The sequence below is a fragment of the Mustela lutreola genome, chromosome 3 (genome assembly GCF_030435805.1).
Source record: "Mustela lutreola isolate mMusLut2 chromosome 3, mMusLut2.pri, whole genome shotgun sequence".
NCBI classification, from domain to species: Eukaryota; Metazoa; Chordata; class Mammalia; order Carnivora; family Mustelidae; genus Mustela; species Mustela lutreola.
Window position 1 is genome coordinate 69,891,665 of NC_081292.1, and position 7,322 is coordinate 69,898,986.

The 7,322-nt window shown below is 37.1% G+C and overlaps 1 pseudogene; it reads right to left on the reverse strand.

Moving 5' to 3' along the window:
- Nucleotides 1–2,967: 2,967 nt before the first annotated feature.
- On the reverse strand, nt 2,968–3,577 carry LOC131827849 (large ribosomal subunit protein uL1-like; annotated as a pseudogene).
- Nucleotides 3,578–7,322: the final 3,745 nt, after the last annotated feature.

Here is a 7,322-nt window from a genome sequence, read left to right on the forward strand (position 1 = left end):
AGTACTTTGCTCTCTGCTGTTGAAATTCTTAAGAATTTTATCTGTAAGTTTATGTCTTGTGTGTGAAGCAATATAGGATAATGGAGCATGTGGCCAGGACTTGGAGCCTGGCACTCACACTGTCCTTCTCAGGATGGGTTCTCAGGCCAACTCCCAACTCCCTGTCTTCTGCTCCCTCATGTCCCGTGCCTTCCTCCCATACCTGCCCCATGACTACTGATGTCCTCTGCCTGGGGTGGCCACTCATATGAGACTCTCATTTCTCCATCCCTCTTTGACCTCTGTGAAGCTGGATAAGGACCTGGGATGGATTGGGGTCAGGAGTACATGCCCAGTGATATTTCAGGGCAGAAAATGGCAGTAGTATTCCTGTCCCAATAGACAACTCAGTGATGTCAATCCTGTCACTCATTCTCTGGGGTGAGTGCAGTATGTTCAGGCATAGGAGCTTCAGTCTCTAGGGAAGGATGCTGGCAGGTCCACTGTGTGTTGAGAATCAGTGGTGGGAAGGGGAGGTTGACTTCCCTATGCTCTCAGGTCTTTGGGTCTATCAGGTGGCCTTAGGTAGGTGTTCTCGCAGTGGTGGCCTGAAGACCCTTGCAGGTGGGGTCCCTGGGCTCCTGCAAGGCTCTGCTTTTTCTGGGTGAGTATTTCCATGGCAAGTGAGGATATCATTAAATAGCAAACAAAAGCAACATAACAGGTCAAGAAAGAAACCACAGAGAAAGGAACAAGTTTTATATTTTATTACCTTTACTGATACATTTATCCTTTTGGTTTTTTTTTTTTTTTGAATAAGGGACACTGCATTTTCATTTTTTGCTCAGCTGAAATTATATAATAAGTTTCACCTATTGGTTTGTTCTCTGAATCTTCTGCACTGGCTACCAAAGACTGTATATTCACTTTCCTTCCCTGTTCTCTATTTCAATCCAACCAGTTACTTTGAACTCTAGACAAAGACAGTTGGTCTGCTGAGGGTCAGGGGCAGTCACATTGTCCTTTGACTTCACATGCCCTACTGGGGCTTAAGCATTTGTTTCCCTAAGAAACAGAACCTTGATTCAAATATTAACTCCAAAATTTATGGTAATCACACTAAGGGGTCCTTAAAAGGATGTTGAAAATATTTACACGTATTCCTAACATTGACCCTAATATACTGTTCCTTAATGTTTGCCATTTAGCATTTTTTCTATTTAATCAATATTTCTTGATTGCTTACTAAACACCATCCACTCTACCAAATACTGGGGATACATTTGTTTATTCAACAGATATTTATTGAATGTTTACTAGACTCTGTGCTCTATTCTAGAGATTAAGGATACAGTGGTAAACAAGAGAGCCAGGATATTTGCTCTTGTGGAATCTATATGTTAGTGGAATGAGGAGCAATAGACAGGCAATGAACAACTAAATAAATAATGGCCTACTTTTCCAAAGTTTCACAATACTTAGAAATTCCTAAAATGGTCTAAATTTTTAAATTACTTTTATAGAACAATACACACACACACACACACACACATTCTTTTACTTATTAGAAATATGGGTTGAGTATTCATCCTTTCTGATGGAGGCATAATACTCCATAGTGTATATGGACTACATCTTCCTTATCCATTCGTCTGTTAAAGGGCATCTTGGTTCTTTCCATAGTTTGGCGACCGTGGCCATTGCTGCTATAAACATTGGGGTACAGATGGCCCTTCTTCTCACCACATCTGTATCTTTGGGGTAAATACCCAGTAGTGCAATTGCAGGGTCATAGGGAAGGTCTATTTTTAATTTCTTGAGGAATCTCCACACTGTTCTCCAAAGAGGCTGCACCAACTTGCATTCCCACCAACAGTGGAAGAGGGTTCCCCTTTCTCCACATCTTCTCCAATACATGTTTCTTGTTTTGTTAATTTTGGCCATTCTAACTGGTGTAAGGTGATATCTCAAGGTGGTTTTAATTTGAATCTCCCTGAGGGCTAATGATTATGAACATTTTTTCATGTGTCTGATAGCCATTTGTATGTCTTGATTGGAGAAGTGTCTGTTCATATCTTCTTCCCATTTTTTGATATGTTTGCCTGTTTCGTGTATGTTGAGTTTGAGGAGTTCATTATAGATCCTGGATATCAACCTTTTGTCTATACTGTCATTTGCAAATATCTTCTCCCATTCCGTGGGTTGCCTCTTTGTTTTTTTGACTGTTTCCTTTGCTGTGCAGAAGCTTTTGATTTTGATGAAGTCCCAAAAGTTTATTTTCACTTTTGTTTCCTTTGCCTTTGGAGACATATCTTGAAAGAAGTTGCTGTGGCTGATATCGAAGAGATTACTGCCTATGTTCTCCTCTAGGATTCTGATGGATTCCTGTCTCATGTTGAGGTCTTTTATCCATTTCGAGTTTACATGGACTGGACTGGAAGAGATTATGCAGAGTGAAATAAGTCAAGCAGAGAGAGTCAATTATCATATGGTTTCACTTATTTGTGGAGCATAACAAATATCATGTAGGACAAGGGGTGTTAGAGAGGAGAAGGGAGTTGGGGTAAATTGGAAGGGGAGGTGAATCATGAGAGACTATGGACTCTGAAAAACAATCTGAGGGGTTTGAAGTGGCGGGGGTATGGGAGGTTGGGGTACCAGGTGGTGGGTATTATAGAGGGTATGGATTGCATGGAGCACTGGGTGTGGTGAAAAAATAATGAATACTGTTTTTCTGAAAATAAATAAACTGAAAAAATTAAAAAAAAAAAGAAATATGGGTTGATTTTCCTAGCATAGGGAATTACTTTTTCTAGGGATCATATATTATCAATAACCAATGGAAGTTAGTGATATAATCAATAAATTCCATGTGACTAAAGGTACAAAAATGAAGGAAGACTAAAAAGCTTGAACGAATTATGAAAAACAGATATTTGGCAAATTCTTTTTTTTTTTTTTTTTTTGGTAGAACTAGGGTTTGTTAAACTATGCCTTAATATATAGGCTCTGGAGATTGCCCATGGTGTTCTTGATGTTCTGCCAGTTCTTCTGGAGCAGTGACACCAGGAGACTGATAGCTACATGGATGTTGTACACAAGCTTATCATCTGTTACCTTCACGTGGCCAGTGGCCACCACCAGGCACAGCACCTTCTTCATCTGTGATTTGATCATGGACTTTATCCATTTTGCCACCATTTTCTCATTGAGCATCAGCAAGGAAGGGAACTTGCCAGCCTTCTTCAGGCCTGGGCCCAGGATTCATGGTATCTGCTTGACCAGGGATTCTGAAGCCAAAAAGGTATCATATTTCTTGGCCAGCTTCTTGACTAATATTTTTATTCTTGTTGAGTTTCTTTAGTGCCTCAATGTCCATGTGGGGCATATCCACAGCCTTGACCTCATCATAGTGCTGCTGGTCCCCCAAAATACATAAGGAGAACTTGAGGTGAGAAGTGGACTTAAACCGGATGGTGCCCGAGAAACATTTGCCCTTCTGAGGGTCATAGTTCTTCAAACTGATCTGCAGCTCCTCCATCTTCAAAAACTTCCTGCAAGCCTCTTTCAGGGTATTGTGGGAGACTTTGCTGCTCATGGGGCTTGTGCCACAATAATAGGAGAAAAGCAGGCAAAGAATTTTAGGCATTAGTTTGTAGATCATGTAAGACACTAAAGATCTGGGTGAGACATGATTGGAAATGAGACTTTTTAAAAGATTAATATAGTGTTAATCTATTTGGTGGCATGACTCACACAGAAAATAAAGGTGAGGGATAGATTATGATTCTGTGGAACACTACACAATTGTGAAGTGACAAAAGTTTGAATAAGGATGAAGGCATTTGGATTAGACCTGAAATGTGGATTAGCATGATTTGGAATGAGTGCTATAGAAGACAGAAGAGTCAAAAATGACTGAGGTTTTCACCCGAAGTGGTGAAGAGAAGTGTGGAAACTTTCACAGGATCAAAAATAGATGATGAATAGAAAAATGAAGAACAGCAGCAACAAACTAAAAAGCAATGTGTATCTATAGCATCCCACCACCCAATGTTGTTAAAAGCTGGAACCCACCATTCTCCCTCTTCACTAGCTCCTTGACTGTGTCAACTCAAAACTTGACAATGTGGCTGACAGTCCCATTTGCCCTTAGAGGCCAAATAGCATTCACTGTCATTGCAAATAACAGCATTTCCTCAGTGAAGGTTGAACTAAATTACTTTAACAAGGCTAAATTAAAAATCAAACATGTTGATGCATTTAATGTGAGGTACAGAGGACACAAAAGATCATCAAAAATGAGTGGCAATATTGATTGTCATAAACAACCCTTCATGGAATAAAATAGATTCAGTGCTGACCCCTTGAAATGCAGTTACCCTATTTCTAGTATATTTACTTATAGGTTATGTAATTTAGGAGAATTATTTCTTTTTTACCTTTAATGTGTTATCTTAACCTTTCTTTCCTCACCACAATCTATTTTTCTCATAAATGAGGATAATGATGATAATAGTAATTCCATATTAAAGTTTAGAATTTTATGAAGTCTTTCATTCCTTTATATTAAATGTATAAAATAAGTGAAATATATGTAATTATAGCTGGCTTTTATTTATAAATAAAATCTTACAGATTTTAAAGATGTTCTGACAAACAACTTGGATATTATGAAGCAGTAAAATTTTTATTGACTCTGCTGAACTTTTACTTTATTTTCATCCATTTTCTAATGGAAGAATGTGCCCTACCTGAGCCGTACTATTTTAGAAGTTTTAATTTTGTAAAATAGCAGAGGATGGTCTTTTAATTTGGTTATGTTATAAAATGCTGGAAAACATCATGAAATTATCTGAAATTTGTTTAGATTAAATCTTTACAAAATATCTTAGATTAAATCTTATAATTCATATCTAAGAAAACTTTAGATGAAGTTAAAAAATTATGGCAGAAATTCTAGGCATTAGTATGATAATTTGTTGTTGAAAATTTGGTGATCTTCTTTTACTAATTTAGAAAAAATATATATTTTCTAATATTGATTCTTTATCTTCATGGACAGTTTCACCAAATCCTAGAATAACATGTGTCAAACTATGGAAAATAGTGTTCCATGAGCTTAAATATAAATAAGTACAACTTGATTTCTATAAATTTATGATTGATCCAGCCACATTATGCTATTATAAGAAGTTAGAAGTATTTTTGGAATAAATGCATAAGCCCTTTGTCTGCTTAATTATTATAAAGTGTGGCAATCGTGCTTTTCTGACTAATATCTGTTATCAGAATTGCAGTACTGGGTAGGATATGTCATGGATATGAAGCAGATTAAGAGTTCTTATTTTTTTTTTTCTACTATATATTCGGAATGTGTAATTCAGCACTAACATACAACACTGCATGAATCATACTCCCATTCTTCAACCTAATATCCCAATAAATCCATAGTAGTGTCTCCAGACATTTCTGCCAATCCTACAAGTATATCCCATCTTTAGCCCATTCATTATTCTACCCAAGTTTTGTCTCTAACACATAGACCCAATTATATCCTTCCTAGCTTCAGAGCTATGTCTATAGAGTAAACTCCTTTTTGTTTTCTTCAAAGTACTTCAGAATTTGGCTGTTGCAAACATTTTATTCTCTCAATAAATAATTACTAAATCCTTGCTCATTGTAGAACCTCTGTGGCAGCAAGGGTTCCTGGGGACAGGGGAGGAGAAGAATGGTCTCTGCCCTCGTGTAGTGCATAGAGAACAAGCAATTACAATCCAGCACGGTTAGTGCTTTGCTTATTCTTTGTACATGTGTAAAGATCAGCTCAAACTGGAATAGTGTCTGAGACCTGTTTAACATCTGGTTCATCAGATGGAAAAGAAGTGAAAGGATCTTCTGGAAAAGGAAAATGACTTTCACAAAATCTCAAAAGCATTACCAAATGTCGTATGCTCCACAAAAGGCAAATAATTCCCTCCACCTGCGCGTAGGGTTTCAGGAGAGTCTTGGACAGGTAAGATGGTGGAGGCAATTACAAGTAGCTTTCTGTTCAAAGGGATGTGGTCTTTATCAAACTATAGAAGGAATCATTAAAGGGTTTTGAAAAGGTGCATGAAAGATTATCTGTAGGGAAATAGAACAAAGGAGGATATACAGAATGAAGCGAGGATCTGTGCAGAGGAGAGCAGGTAGCTGAGCTAGAAGGAGGCAGCTGACAGGATATGAAGACCGGGCACACTGGTGAAATGTAATAAAAGTAGCATTGTCATGATTTCACGATGAGGCGGATAGAGAGGAAATAGAGGAATGCAAGATGACCTCTATGTTTCCAGCTCATGCAAATGGCAAAATGCTGTCTAACATTCCAAAAAGAGAATGCAGAACTAGAAGACAGTCTGAATCAAAGTAGGGAAAGAAGTGATTAAAAAGGTTAGTTTGGATCCCATTGAATCTGAAATCCCATTAGGGATCTGAGTAGAAATGTACCGTACACAGTTGGGTAGAAAAGCCTTTAGTTTAGAAGATAATTATGAACTTAACTATTGGTCTGAGAATCATTCAGAAGCAGCTGAATAGGGGCAAAAATTGGCCAATGGTTGCTTTCAAAAGTCCATACTCAAGATGGTCTTTTTCTGGGTCAGATGTACAGATACATTTGATGTACCCTTTACCTGCTCCTATTTTTTTCTGTTTTTCTTTTTATAAAAGCCTCAATGAATTTACTCACTTCTCCTTTTAGACACGTTCTCCACTGGCCAATATATTACCGCTACTACATGATCCATCAGTGAAGTTTACATCTATTGGGTTAAAAAATTCTTATAAAAAAAACTCTTAAGGTATTATTATAACTTTTCTAAGCGATGATATGTTTTTGTTCTTGTTTAATTAATTAGGCACTCACCCTATTATTATGTTTTCCATTTGAGTTGCAGTGTACATTGAAAGTATACTAATTTTATAAAACTTAACATACCTTCAATATATTGAATCCTTCCATCTCTCACTACCTATAGTGAGAAATTTACTTCAATGGCATTTACTGTTTACTTGGATAATCTGCCTGAATTTGTTATGTGTTTCTTGTTAATATAGATTTATTCTTTGTTCCTCCCCTTAATGTTCACAATCATGTATTAGTCTCTATTTGACCCACTTCCACAATTATTTTAGTTAATTTGCTTGACTGTCCTAAATCATCCATAATATAAAAAGAGAAAACAATTCCCAGGGATGAAGCCAAAACTGATACAAAAATAAATAGCTAAGTATATATCAAATTCTAGTTCATAAAAGCTAAAATTGTGGTAACTTGTTCTAAGGGTGTAGAAGAAAAATTA